The 14378-nt window shown below is 47.0% G+C and overlaps 1 protein-coding gene across 2 annotated transcripts in view; it reads left to right on the top strand.

The window, feature by feature from the left end:
- The window catches only part of LOC142573223 (proteasome adapter and scaffold protein ECM29-like), a 297184-nt gene that overhangs the window by 8313 nt on the left and 274493 nt on the right, over positions 1–14378 (top strand). The gene's annotated exons all lie outside the window — the stretch shown is intronic.

Below are 14378 nucleotides of genomic sequence, written 5' to 3' on the forward strand. Positions count from 1 at the left end.
ACCCCAATCCAGGTAAGTAACGAATCTCCGAGGAAACGCGTTTTGCTAGCTTTGATGCTTCTAAAATTTTTACGGTAAGATTGTTTACCTAGCATCCGGGCATCAAGTTTAACAAAATAAAGAACTGTAAAACAACTCAACTGGAAGGGCTGTGAACATGGAGCACTCTATAAGACGGCCCTATGAGAGTGGCTGCGAATATGCTACGATCAACCAGACGTACGTGACGCATTGAAAGAATATGCGCACTCTTAGGTCTCGAATGATGCCTGTGCAAGGGCATCTTGCCAACATGAGAGAGCTGAAAAACGAACAACTATTCTTTCTGACAGCAACTTTAATTTCCAGTATACATGCACGGTGTCGGCCGGACAGCTTGCCAGCGCGATTGGAAGCCCATGTGAATTAGGGGTGGCCGGCACACGGTAGGTATGGTTTTGGTTGCAGAATAAAAAAAGAATGCACCTTCATTTTCTTAGTTGGCACGTACTGTTTTCATAATACGCTATCGGTCAACTTCCACTAGAACGTTGGTTGCTAAGCATGATAATCTTTAATGTATTTGAACAGAATAACTTTAACGTGTGTGCACGAAGAAATGGTTGACTTATCCATTCGCAATAGTTGACCCACTCCAATATACTCCCCTATCACATTTTGATCATGGGGGAACAGTTCAATGCTGTGCGCTCATTGGGAACAAAATTTCCAGAACATGCAGGCAATGAAGCTGATGGCGTGAAGTCCTTTCTGTTTATGCTGGCAATCCAAAGTGATTGCTTGCCTGCAAACGCAATGATGGAGTCTACGGAGTCGCCACGGCTCAATGTGCTCTTCACATTCCACTCTCAAGGTTATTTTTGCAGCCAAATGCAGCAAAGTAGTAGCCCATTGACCTTGAGTCATCTGACATTGCAGCAATTGCAGGTGGAACACGTTATAATCACACTAATTCGCCAAGACACTGCTACTGTTCCAAGCTGTGCTGCTGGCAGAAACGGTGATCCACACATACCAGTGCGAAGAAAAAAGCGATGCAGTGCACTATGTTCCACTACGTTGTGCTACGTTCCTCCTCGCCGATAAAACGGTCTACAGGGGGTATACATGACATCATCCGCTAGGAGTGGTAGTGCTGTCCGCCATAGCCTAGATCGCGAGTTCGCGCTGCCTATGCGAGCAGGCCTGCGTCACCAAGCAGCTACCAATTCACACGAACCATTGAACATCCTTTTCAAAGTGTTTTTTTTTTTCTGACTTAGCTATCGAGTGGTACTTCGTACGATAATGATGCGCTTAAGTGCGTATGTGTGTGGGTTGAGTGAACCAGAAGAATCGCGCTATGAAAACAAAGTGCGCTTGTGGGATTGTGTCAACCCGCTCAAACTCAAAGATGATGAGCTTCAGCGCGATGTTGGACTACAGTAGACTCTTTAAGACGAACTTGAAGAGTCTATAAGAATTTGTTCGTCTTATCAGAAGATTAATTGGCAGCGCGACGAGGTGCATCCAAATATCATACTTCAAAACAGTAAATGAAGTAGACTTGCAACAGGGGGAAAATGACATAAAAAGCATTTATTTAGCTGAGCTTGATAGAAAGCCCTCTTCAAGTGACACTCTTGCTTGGTTTCATCCAGTCCGTGATGGATGTTTGGCAAGCAGCCACAAAAGATCTCTTCTCACCTAATGACTTTAAAAATCCTTCTGTGCCTTTGTGCTGCTGGGAAAAGTTCACTAGGGAGTTCAAGCAGGCATCTGCCGCCTTACAAGTCATCGGTGCAGGCTCTGAGCACGCCTAAGCATGAAGGAGTGCGCTGAGCGCGCGGAAAACGCAATGCAACCTAGAGGAAACTATAGGTGAAATTGAGTGAAGTGGTGAAGGAGAAATGAGGCGAAGCATCATGGAGGAGGAAGGTGGACGGAGTTTGACCTCCTCTCGCAGTTGTTACAGGTTTTGTTTGCTATATGGATGTACTGGGTTCGTCTCGTGATAACATCATCCTTGCACGCCTTGTGTGTGCAAGTGAAAGCATGCGACAGTGAGCCAACAATGGCGGCTCAAACTCGCGTCCACAAAGGAGGAAATGAAGGTGGGGAAGTGCATGGTCGTTTGTCGTGTGCCTGACACCAGGGAGGGAGGGGTGTTGTACTTTGGTCGCGTGAGCTTTCTCTTAAAAGCGTTCTGCTTTGGGGGCACAGTCTAGGTGGGCCGGTGGCTTGTAGCTTTGCGTACCCTGTGTTCTCAGTGCTCAGTTTGTGTTGAAGCCATAGACAGCGCCAAGGCCACTTCACTCGCTGCTATGATGCAATTCCTCACGCCAGTGTTTTGATAGTGAGTGTCCGCGGCCATCGAGTGTGATGTGTTCTTGTTTGCCTGTGTGTGCTGATGCCATGCTTGTCAATTTACTTAGTAAGCAAATGAAAGAGGTGTTATACTCTGGTGGCTGCTCTGTATGGCGCGAGCCGAGTCTTGAATATGATCTGCGATGCGGACAGTCCAGGTGCATCGAAGGCCGATAGTTTTGTATGGGCTATAGCACCCGTATGCTTGCACGACACCTGCATTTACGGAGTGAAACATCACTGTCTCTTTTTGTTTTCTCCTCTTGTTTTCATCTCTGTCCATGGGCGACGTGCAGTGCAGGCCTCCTCTAGAGTGCCTTGATGTGTGCACCCCCGGGCACGGCACATCAAGGCACCTTAACCTCCGGGATCAGTAGCGGTGGTGGTCACTCCGAATATTCGCCTTTGCCGAAGAGCACGTCTCAGGCAGTTCGTCTTAACCGGATATTTTTTTGCATTGAGTCTATGAAAAACCAAACATACATTCCCATGTTGTTTGTTATATGCTAGAATTTGGCTTAACCGAGTTCATCTTAATGAGACTTCGCTGTACTGCCTCACGTGGATCTCGCAGACATCAAGGATTACTATGTGAATGCAACGAGCTTCGTGACCCGCGAGCATCCGTGACATGCAAGCCGATGGAAGGCCACAATTATCTGATGAGCGGCTGGGTGCAGCAGCCGTGTGTCAGTGCTTGTGTAACATGATTGCCTTCATTACGTGTCGTCCACTTGCGTCGATAAAGGTAGCGTTAAAGTTGCTTCACTTAAAAAAAAAAAAAACAAGAACTAAACACTGCGATTCCATAGAGCCTTCATAATTTTTATGTTGCGTAAATTCTGCTAGTCTTGCCAAAACGGATGTGTTTTTTTGCCCTCGAATGTTCATCAATCATAATCATTCAATGAAAAGCCACCCACATCATGAGTTCTTGTAAAAGAAGACGGCGCGGTGCTGGCTGCACACTGCACCTGCAAGGCGGGCCTCCCAGAGGCATGCTTATGCATACAGGGGAACTCCAATTACAGTCGCCAACTGATTTCCAGACTCCAAAAATTCGGACATGCTCGATTATTCGGTCTGCTTCGTGGCACCACCATTCTCCCCATAGGCCATAATGTATAACAACTGCCGAAAATTCGGACACCTTGCAACCTCTCGTCTGATTTTTTGGACATTCCTTGAGCCAACTCGATCGAGAGCACCGTACACCGACTCTGACCAGTGCATGGTTCGACTTGCTGAATGCCATTTTTGTTTTGAACGGAGCCTCCTTGCTGCCCCACGAAGTAGTGCTACTGCAAATCCCCGCTCATCATCATCGTTTCTGCCTGGTTCGATAGACAGCAGTTCCAGTCTCAGCTTAGTAAGCCATGTCAAGGCAATACGGCAGCTGATTTGTTTTTTCGTGCATGACGCTACGAGTAGGCCATGTTTTTTGTTTGTGCGACTGGTGTCACGCCAACACCAGTCGCACAAATGAAAAACGTGACCTACTGTTTGCTTTGTGTGTTGCGTCGAGGTTGTGGTGATCCAACGTGGCATACGGAAACATTCCGTCAATTGTCTAATGGCGGCAACAGTGCCCTCGCAGACTGCGCTGGGGAATGCCAGCAAGCGGGTGCCAAGAGGCCTAGGATTTTTCACCTTCTGCGAAGCCTTGAGCAATCGGAATGCACGTTTTCTACGCTTGGCCGGCAGAGAAGGGGGCTTTGTTCCGGCTACAAAGTGCTCCATGTCTCAGTAAGGTGCTTGGTGTGGTCTCGTGCGGATGCTGTCCTCTCAGTGAGCGCATATTCCCCTCATCTTTTAAAAAGTTCAATAATTCCAAGCATTTGTCTCGCAAACCATACTTAGTTCAAGGGAATTTTCCACGTCTCAATAATTTCTCTCGTCATATTCGAGTGCTGATTGCCCTATTATCGGTTATTCACGAAACTTTCTCTCAAGTCCCTAAATATTTTAAGGCAGTTTGTCGTGTGCGTATCATGACCATGCACGCTTATATCTTCTCCCGTTTCTCTACCACGAGTGCGCTTTAAAACCATGGCGCTGCAATTATGCTTCAGAAACTTTCCTCTCCTTCCTTCTTCTCCTCCCTTAAATTCGTTCTCTTAACTACTACACGCAGAGACAAAGCAACAACGCTCGCATTCGATCCCATAGATGAGATGAGTGTATATATATATATATATATATATATATATATATATATATATATATATATATATATATAGAAAATTATCAGTCATAGCACTCGTAGTACAGCCCTCTGGGCCGTTCTCTTTTTCGAAAGTAGTCTTATTAAGGTTATTATAATTACACAAAGGTATTTCGCCCTTGTGAGCAGCAGCCCTTGAGATAGTTACTCGGGCTAGCTTCCCATGCCAAGAGTGCCGCGCTCGCCTAGCACGTGATCAAGCTTTTCCTAGTCTCTAAAGCTGCTCGAGTTCGCTCTTATCGACGGGCGGCCATTTTTCCAAGAAAGTATGCCTTCCATTCACTCAGAACCAATCGACCATCGCGGACATCAGTCCCTTTCCACGTAAGTATGAGGCTCTGGACAGGAGCTATGGCGCTTCAAAGTAACCTGGAGCCTGACGGACCAACCGACTGAGCTATCTTTCCGGGCAACATCCAAGGGTCACGAGTTCAAATCGCCTGTTCTCTTCCTTTCTTTTTTGTTTTCCTTCTCTTTTTCTTCCCCCCCTTTTTAATATGTCTTTTCCTTTAGTTTATCACTGTACAGGTACCCTCCTAAAAAAAGGGAAAAAAATCTTCTCTATTATGCATCGCCACACATGTGCAGGTCATAAATACCAGGTTCTCTAGTTAAATGCCATCCGTGCGATATAACCGAGCTCAGATTGGTCCACCTTGACTGATCAAATAAGGCACCACTGTAGGTTAAATGAGGCGTACAACACCTGCGCGGGCGGTAGAGTATCCGCCTCACGTGCAAGAGGACCGTGGTTTGAATCCTGGTGCCGCGCGATTCTCCCCCGGGAAAAAAAAATGTGTGTTGAGAAAATTGCACAAACAGGCCTGGAGTGCGGCCTGATCCCGGTGACGAGAACCGGTAATGCACTCTCTCACCAGAGCAGGATTGGCCACCCTGGTGCAGTACTTGGCCACAACCTCCTATATGAATACAACAATCAAACCCCGGCCCTCAGTCCCCAGCAGCCGCGAAGCAACTGACCACGGCGGCGGTCAGATCTGTGACGCAGCAGAGGGTGCTAAGAATACCTGGCTCCGGACAGGCCGTCATTGGAATCTGAACCTGGCAACGTTTACGTTAGAACGTTATCTAGTGAGGCGAGTCTAGCAGTGTTATTGGAGGAATTAGAGGGTAGTAAATGGAATATAATAGGGCTCAGTGAGGTTAGGAGGACAAAAGAATGCATACAGTGCTAAAAAACGGGCATGTACTGTGCTACCGGGGCTTAGCGGAGAGACGAGAACTAGGAGTCGGATTCCTGATTAATAAGGATATAGCTGGTAACATACAGGAATTCTATAGCATTAACGAGAATGTGGCAGGTCTTGTTCTGAAACTTAATAGGTACAAATTGAAGGTAGTACAGGTCTACGCCCCTACATCCAGTCATGATGACCAGGAAGACGAAAGCTTCGTGGAGTTCTCTCACCCGTGCTCTTGGGACATAGGAACAACCACACAGTAGTGCAAGCAATCACAAGGGCATTTATTGCACCTTTCATAGATCAATGCCTGCTAGCCAAGTTGCTATCCACAAAACATGCCGATGGGCGCGCGACAAACCTAGGAGTCCGACTCACCGCGACCGGATAGCGAGCGAATGTATTCGCCCCATGCTGGATCCCAATTCCTGGTCATTCGCGTGTACGGTCACGCGAACGGTGGCGCGTTCGAAGGCGGCCACGCGAGACGGTCTCGCAGAAGCATGGATCGGCGCACGCACGGCACGGCACGTCCGCACTGCTTGCTGTCCCGAACCAAAGAGGAAGCACCTTGTCTTTCGGCACCCAAGTAACTCCGCCTGTTGGCGGCGTTAGCAGCGCAAGACTTGCGCCCTCTCTCGTACTGCGCCTCAACCACTCTGACCGCCGCGGGCGCCAGGCCACGCGGTGAAGCCGGATTACAGGAGACGCGCCGTGCGGGAAAACAACATATCAAGGGACGCGTGAGAGTCGCGCATCCCCACAACTTTTATGAAGATGTGGAATCGGCGATGGGTAAAGTCAAAACAAAATACACTATACTGATGGGTGACTTCAATGCCAGGGTAGGCAAGAGGCAGGCTGGAGACAAGTCAGTGGGGAATATGGCATAGGCTCTAGGAATAGCAGGGGAGAGTTATTAGTAGAGTTTGCAGAACAGAATAATATGCGGATAACGAATACCTTTTTCCGCAAGCGGGTTAGTCGAAAGTGGATGTGGAGGAGCCCGAATGGTGAGACTAGAAACGAAATAGACTTCATACTCTGCGCGAACCCTGGCATCATAAAAGATGTAGAAGTGCTCGGCAAGGTGCGCTGCGTTGACCATAGGGTGGTAAGAACTCGAATTAGCCTAGACTTGAGGAGGGAATGGAAGAAACTGGTACATAAAAAGCCAATAAATGAGTTAGCGGTAAGAGGGAAACTAGAGGAATTCCGGATCAAGCTACAGAACAGGTATTCGGCTTTAACTCAGGAAGAGGACCTTAGTGTTGAAGCAATGAATGACAATCTTATGGGCATCATTAAGGAGTGCGCAATAGAAGTCGGTGGTAACTCCGGTCCACAGGAGACCAGTAAGCTATCGCAGGAGACGAAAGATCTGATCAAGAAACACCAATGTATGAAAGCCTCTAACCCTACAGCTAGAATAGAAGTGGCAGAACTTTCGAAGTTAATCAACAAGCTTAAGACAGCTGACATAAGGAAGTATAATATGGATAGAATTGAACATGCTCTCAAGAACGGAGGAAGCCTAAAAGCAGTGAAGAAGAAACTAGGAATAGGCAAGAATCAGATGTATGCGTTAAGAGACAAAGCCTACAATATCGTTACTAATGTGGATGAGATAGTTCAAGTTGCTGAGGAGTTCTATAGAGATTTATACAGTACCAGTATAATTGTCCTCACAACGATAATGTGAGAGAGAATAGTCTAGAGGAATTTTAAATCCCACAAGTAACGCCGGAAGAAGTAAAGAACGCCTTGGGAGCTATGCAAAGGGGGAAGGCAGCTGGGGGGGAACAGGTAACTGCAGATTTGTTGAAGGATGGTGGGAACATTGTCCTAGAAAGACTAGCCACCCTATATACACAATGCCTCATGACCTCGAACGTACCCGAATTTTGAAAGAATGCTAACATAATCCTAATCCATAAGAAAGGGGACGCCAAAGACTTGAAAAATTATAGACCGATCAGCTTACTGTCCATTGCCTACAAAGTATTTACGAAGGTAATCACAAATAGAATCAGGAACACCTTGGACTTCTGTCAAGCAAAGGACCAGGCAGGATTCCGTGAAGGCTACTTAACAATAGACCATATTCACACTATCAATCAGGTAATAGAGAAATGTGCAGAATATAACCAACCCTTATATATAGCTTTCATTGATTACAAGAAGGCGTTTGATTCAGTCGAAACCTCAGCAGTCATGGAGGCATTACGGAATCAGGGTGTAGATGAGCCATATGTAAAAATACTGGAAGATATCTATAGCGGCTCCACAGCCACCGTAGTCATCCATAAAGAAAGCAACAAAATCCCAATAAAGAAAGGCGTCAGGCAGGGAGATACGATATCTCCAATGCTATTCACAGCGTGTTTACAGGAGGTATTCAGAGACCTGGAGTGGGAAGAATTGGGGATAAAAGTTGGAGAATACCTTAGCAACTTGAGATTCGCTGATGATATTGCCTTGCTTAGTAACTCAGGAGACCAATTGCAATGCATGCTCACTGACCTGGAGAGGCAAAGCAGAAGGGTGGGTCTGAAAATTAATCTGCAGAAAACTAAAGTAATGTTTAACAGTCTCAAAAGAGAACAGCATTTTACGATAGATAGCGAGGCACTGGAAGTGGTAAGGGAATACATCTGCTTAGGGCAGGTAGTGACCATGGATCCGTATCACGAGGCTGAAATAACCAGAAGAATAAAAATGGGCTGGGGGGCGTTTGGCGGGCATTCTCAAATCATGAACAGCACGTTGCCACTATCCCTCAAGAGAAAAGTGTATAACAGCTGTGTCTTACCAGTACTCACGTATGGGGCAGAAACCTGGTGGCTTACGAAAAAAGTTCTGCTGAAATTGAGGACGACGCAACGAGCTAGGGAAAGAAAAATGATGGGTGTAACTTTAAGGGATATGAAAAGAGCAGATTGGGTGAGGGAACAAATGCGGGTAAGTGACATTTCAGTTGAATTCAAGAAAAAGAAATGGGAGCATGGGCCGGACATGTAATGAGGAGAGAAGATAACCGATGGTCATTAAGGGTTACGGACTGGATTCCAAGGGAAGGGAAGCATAGCAGGGGGCGGCAGAAAGTTAGGTGGGCGGATGAGATTAAGAAGTTTGCAGGGACAACATGGCCACAATTAGTACATGACCGGGGTTGTTGGAGAAGTATGGGAGAGGCCTTTGCCCTGCAGTGGGCGTAACCAGGCTGATGACGATGATGATGAATGTGCTCCCTATTGATGCCAGAAATGTTCTGCCGAGACCTGCACAGTGATTGCATTGCAATTTCGGTCCAGACACAGTCTCATTTGACAGTTTCAGAGGTGCTGACACTGCTGTACTGACATGCGCAGAACTCCACGACGGTGAGATCATTCGTCAGGGTTCTGCTGCACCGCCGGACGATGACGCCGAGTCGGAAGAAGACGCACCATGTGCTATGCTGCCGTCGTATGCGGAGTGTGTACAAGCAGTGACTGTGCTTTCAGCCGCCTATAGTAAATGTACGACCCTCTCCGATATTCAGGCTTATCTGATTGCGCGTAAATGTAACAGCGTGCAATGGCTCATTAACGATTTCTTCAAGCCTACTGCCGAGCCCGAATAAGTGCATGGAAATGAAGGATTTTATTTTTTTTCTTATTCTGCTTTTTCGGACACCTGTTTATTCAGACATTTCTGCAGTCCCCGTGAGGTCCGAATAAACGGTCGGCAACTGTATACGACTTTCTCGGGACCACGAAGAAGTGTCGTAAAATGTTGGCGTCGTAAAATCCGAACATAAATTATGCCTATAAAAATACCATTTGTTTCACGCGATGGATTTGCGAGAAACTTCAATGTAAACTACTAACATCCTCTGCAGGGCTTGGTAACCCAAATTTCCAAAGACGTAAATGGGACAAGAATTAAGGCTGCAGTACAGGTACCAATCATGCTTTGTTCAAACAAACCTTTACGGCGCTCCACTGCCCACTGCCACGATTCCCTCCAGCTGGTGCAAACTATAAAAAAAGTCGGTAGGTTTCTTTTGGACTTTGTTTGATCCGTGAACCAAGAGCTTTAGCTCAAGTTGGGCAACGTCCAAAAGGAGGTCCTTTTGCGTCAGATAACTGGGGTTTCTTATGCATTGCTTCTATGAGGGCTTCGCCGGGACTGCGCTAATCCATCATAAAACCCGGGTCGTCGCAAAACCAGGGGACGTATAACCGGGGTTCCACTGTAGCAGCTGTGCACTTTTACATTGCGGCTGTAGTGAAGTAGAGAGATAACCAGGTATCGAGAAGAACCCAATCTGGGCGAAATTCCTTTCACCGAGCTTCTTTCTTGTGTGATTGCTGCAGCCAAACACAGCACAGTTCACCGGGACACCGAAGCTCAGTTGATGCACGTCTACGGCGCACAGTCTGTCCAGATACGCAAACACTGTAGATACCAACAAAAATGCACATGAAACACTGAAATGTTGGTGCTTATATATCAGCGACTGGTTAAGTCCACAAGGAGAATGGCGGGCCCCAAGGTAGGAATCAGATGTTCGCTCGGGAAGGACTGCTGGCATTTTTCCGACACTTTGTGACCGACACTACCGTACGCATAGTGCGGCTGTCGCCGCCTTGCGGATCGAGCTTAGTGCGTACCCCCAATAGATGTTAAAATACAGGTGCACACGACCCTTGTTGTTTTCTCATTCGACCGCACTCCGCAGCTGTTTATAATTTATTAATGTCTCCTTTGAAAAATGATCAGATCCTGATATGGCACTGCCTTTTGTTTTCTGCAGTACACTTAAATCTCGTTATAGTGAAACGGCTTATAATGAAATAATGAATATAACGAAAGAATTGTAATTCCCCTTGAAAGTCCCCATAGAAACCAATGTGTTTAAAATTTAATTTTAATGAAAATAGATTCATTGATCAATGGATATAACGAAAGATCTTCATTCCAAAATTGCACCTAACAAGCCACTTTGTACACAACATATAGATTTCTTAAATTGCGCGACACGTTACGGCCCTTCGATTCAGCAGTTCAAATCTCCTGCGGCGGCCCCTCATGACTCGGCAACGCTCCAAGCCAAGCCAAGCTGGCCAAGCAGCCAAGCCACTCCGTCCGTTGCGTGCGGTGAGGACTGCCAGCCAAGTGCCGCACGCCTTTGTTTGCATTGTTCCGTATGCTGTCCATCAGTGCTTTTTCCGCCGTGTTGCCAGTTTCATGACAGAGAAATGAATGGCAGCAGCAGCAGCAGCGTGAACCTAAAATGGAAAGTTATCGCCTTGGATCAGAAGGCAGCCATAATTAGGGTTGTTGCGTTAGGCACGAAGAAAACTCAAGTGGCCGAGGAGTTCAGCATCGCGCGGAGTACCCATCGCTGGTGGTGGTGCACGTGGCGTGAAAGGTAATCGGAAGAAGCTGCAGTCTACTACCTTTGAAGCCGTAGAAGAGGTGCTGTTCAAGTGGTTTTTGAATGCAAGGGCTGCTAATTTGCCTGTGAGTATGGCACTTCTTCAGAGAAAAGCGAGAGACTTTGTTTGCATCATGGGCTGCGACAGCTTCATTGCAAGCGATGGCTGGCTGCAGCATTTTAAGGAGCACCATGATATCGTTGGCAGGGTTGTCACTGGCGAGTCCCAGGCCATCAACAATGAAACCGCAACAGTGTGGGTGAAAGCTAACGTTGGTCCTCTCCTTGAAAAGTATGAAGAGAAGGATGTGTCCAACGCTGATGAAACGGCTTTCTTCTACCAAATGTTAGCGCGGAAGACCCTATCATTAAAAGGTGAGCTCTCTCACGGCAAGAAACATACTAAGGTTCATATCACTGTGCTCCTTTGTACGAATATGGATGGATCGGAGAAGATGCCACCTTTGGTGATAGGAAGAAGTGCGTCACCACAATGCTTTAAATGAAAGACGTGACCTCAACCGCAGTACTTATCAAACCGGAAAGCCTGGATGACAAGGGAAGGTATTGCGGGATGGCTGCATGACTGAGATGAGTAGTTGAAGAGGCAGAATCGCAAGATATGCCTTTTCTTGGACAACTGTGCTACCCACCACACCACTGCTGCGCTGACGAACATCAAACTTCAGTTCTTGCCCCCGAACTGCACGGCAGGGATACAGCCCCTTGATCAAGGCGTGATAATGTCATTTAAGGCTGGATCCCGGAAGCGGGTGATAGACCGACTTGTGTTAAACATGCAGTTGAAAAGCCAGCACCATCGCCAACTGCTTTCGACGTGCAGCATCTGCTGCCGACAAAAGCAACCCTGACACCGATGACTCAATGGACCAAGCAGCCTTACCCAGGGGTGCCGCTGTATCAGGCAAAGCTTTAGCATCATGGAGGGTGCTCCACGATGCCGGTGTCGTGTGTGAAGGTGGGACATGCAACTATGTGAGCGTGGATGCCGACGTTCCGGCAATGGAGGAGCTGACAGGCGACAACTTCGTGCTTGCTGCCCGGGAGCACGAAGGAAACGACGATGAAGGTAATGCAGGGGACAATGGAACTCTGCCCTTATTTACTCGTATTTACTCGAATCTATTTATCAGTATTTACTCGAATCTAGGCCAACCCCCTAAAGTCCGAAGCCAAAAATATATGTATACATTACTTCGAATGTAGGCTGAACAAAAAAAGCGAGGACAGCGTTCACAAAATGCAAACAGCATTTATCGAATCTAAGCGTGCAGAGCTCATTCAACGTCGTCGTCGCTGCTAGACTCATCACTGTGTTCCTCGTCACTGTCACCTTCAAACAGTGCACTATCTTCGGTACCGTCAAGCGCATTAGATATGCTGCACTTTCTAAAGGCACGCACAATCAAAGTACCTGGAATGTCGTCTCACGCTGCAGCTACCCAGCCCGCCCGCTACGATAGCGATGCATGTTTGATGCGGCCCATTCCCTTTAGCATGTGGTCTTCGTCAGTCAACCAGTCCGTGTAATATTTCCGCAGACAATCCTTGAAAGGTTTGTTGATTCAGACATCAAGTGGCTGCAACTGGCCTGTCATGCCGCCCGGTATGACAGCGAGGTCCGTGTTCGCTTGGGCGAGAGCAGCCTTCACATTGTCGGTCAAGGGCCCACGGTAAGGGTAGACGACAAGGAGCGAGCCACACAATCTTAACCCACCTTTCCACCATCGCAGCTGTCATCCACCCGTTCTCATTTGACTGCACAATGACATTTTTTGGGAAAGTTTCTCTTGCAGGCAGTGTCTTCCTTTTAAATATCATATAAGGAGGGAGTTTATGTCCTTCAGCTGTGCAGCACAGCATCACAGTTGTGCGCTGCTTCTCATAGTCTGCAGAGCACACCTTCACCTTCTTGGCGTCCTTTTGATTCACGGTGTACACCACTGGCTTATCAAAATACACAGCCATCTGGTTGGCATTGCTGATTTGACCAAGGTTGTAGCCTGCCGCTTCTCTCTTTCGCAGCATGTAGCACTGAAAAGCTATCAGCTTTTCTTCGAAATCGTTTGGCAGCTTCTGGGTGATTGAAGTGCAACGTCGGAGGCTGAAGCCGAAGCGCTGCATGAATTTCTGAAGCCAGCCCCGGCTAGCTTTGAAATCCTTTGGCATTAGGCCTCGCTCCCTCGAAAGTTCCCTAGCTTTCGCTTGGAGCACTTCTGTTGTCACTGGAAGGGCAGCTGCTCTCTGTGTCCGAGCAAAGTCGGCCAAAACTGTCTCCACTTCGTGGTGACGGCCTTTCTTTGGTCTGCTAAATGCCATCCTCGTTGCAGCACATGCAAAAAGCTGCTGTCGTTGTGCCCTTCAACGATGGACGTTTTTCTCGTCGACACCAAAGTCTCGCCCGACTTGAAGGTTCGGCGATGCCTCTGCGGCTATCACAACTTTTCGCTTGAAAGCGGCACTATAGTGGCATCTACTGCTTGGTGCCATCGTGATAACACCACGCTGCAGACTTGTACCGCCGACACGACACAGGTCAAAATGGTGACCTCGCTTGTGTACGGTTGGCTACTGGCATTGCTAGTGGTGGCTGCGATACTGACTTTTCTAGATGACGCTAGCTATGCACCATATTTAGCAGTTTCAATGAAAAATTGCCGAGTTTTTTAAAAATTCGTGAATCTAAGCCGACCGTAGAGTTTGGAATATGATTATTTGAAAAAGAACTATCGGTCTAGATTTGAATAAATACGGTACCCTCAAGTGCCGAGGCATTACAGAGCGGAGTGTGGTGCATGCATAAAACAGTAACAACGATTACAGCAAATTTATATAATCCAAGCAACATGTGTGGTGGATGTAATCATTAAAAAATAAAATAACAAGAATACTGTGAAATTCAAATTATATAAGCCTTGTACGTTTGGCCTTCTTTTTAACAAAGTCGTGCCTTCCGTCAAAATAACTTCGTCTTATACAGTCAAACCCATTTATAACAATCTATCGGTTATAATGGCCTCATTTCACGGCATTAACAATTTTACGACCTTGGCTATTGAAACTAGATCCAGATATTAAGAACATTTTCAAAGGCGCCGTACTGTTACAATGAATATTTAAACTTGGTCGCACGCAAAAGGAGGGTGCACATGAAGTTCCA

Source organism: Dermacentor variabilis, chromosome 2 (assembly GCF_050947875.1).
Source record: "Dermacentor variabilis isolate Ectoservices chromosome 2, ASM5094787v1, whole genome shotgun sequence".
In the NCBI taxonomy this organism is placed as follows: domain Eukaryota; kingdom Metazoa; phylum Arthropoda; class Arachnida; order Ixodida; family Ixodidae; genus Dermacentor; species Dermacentor variabilis.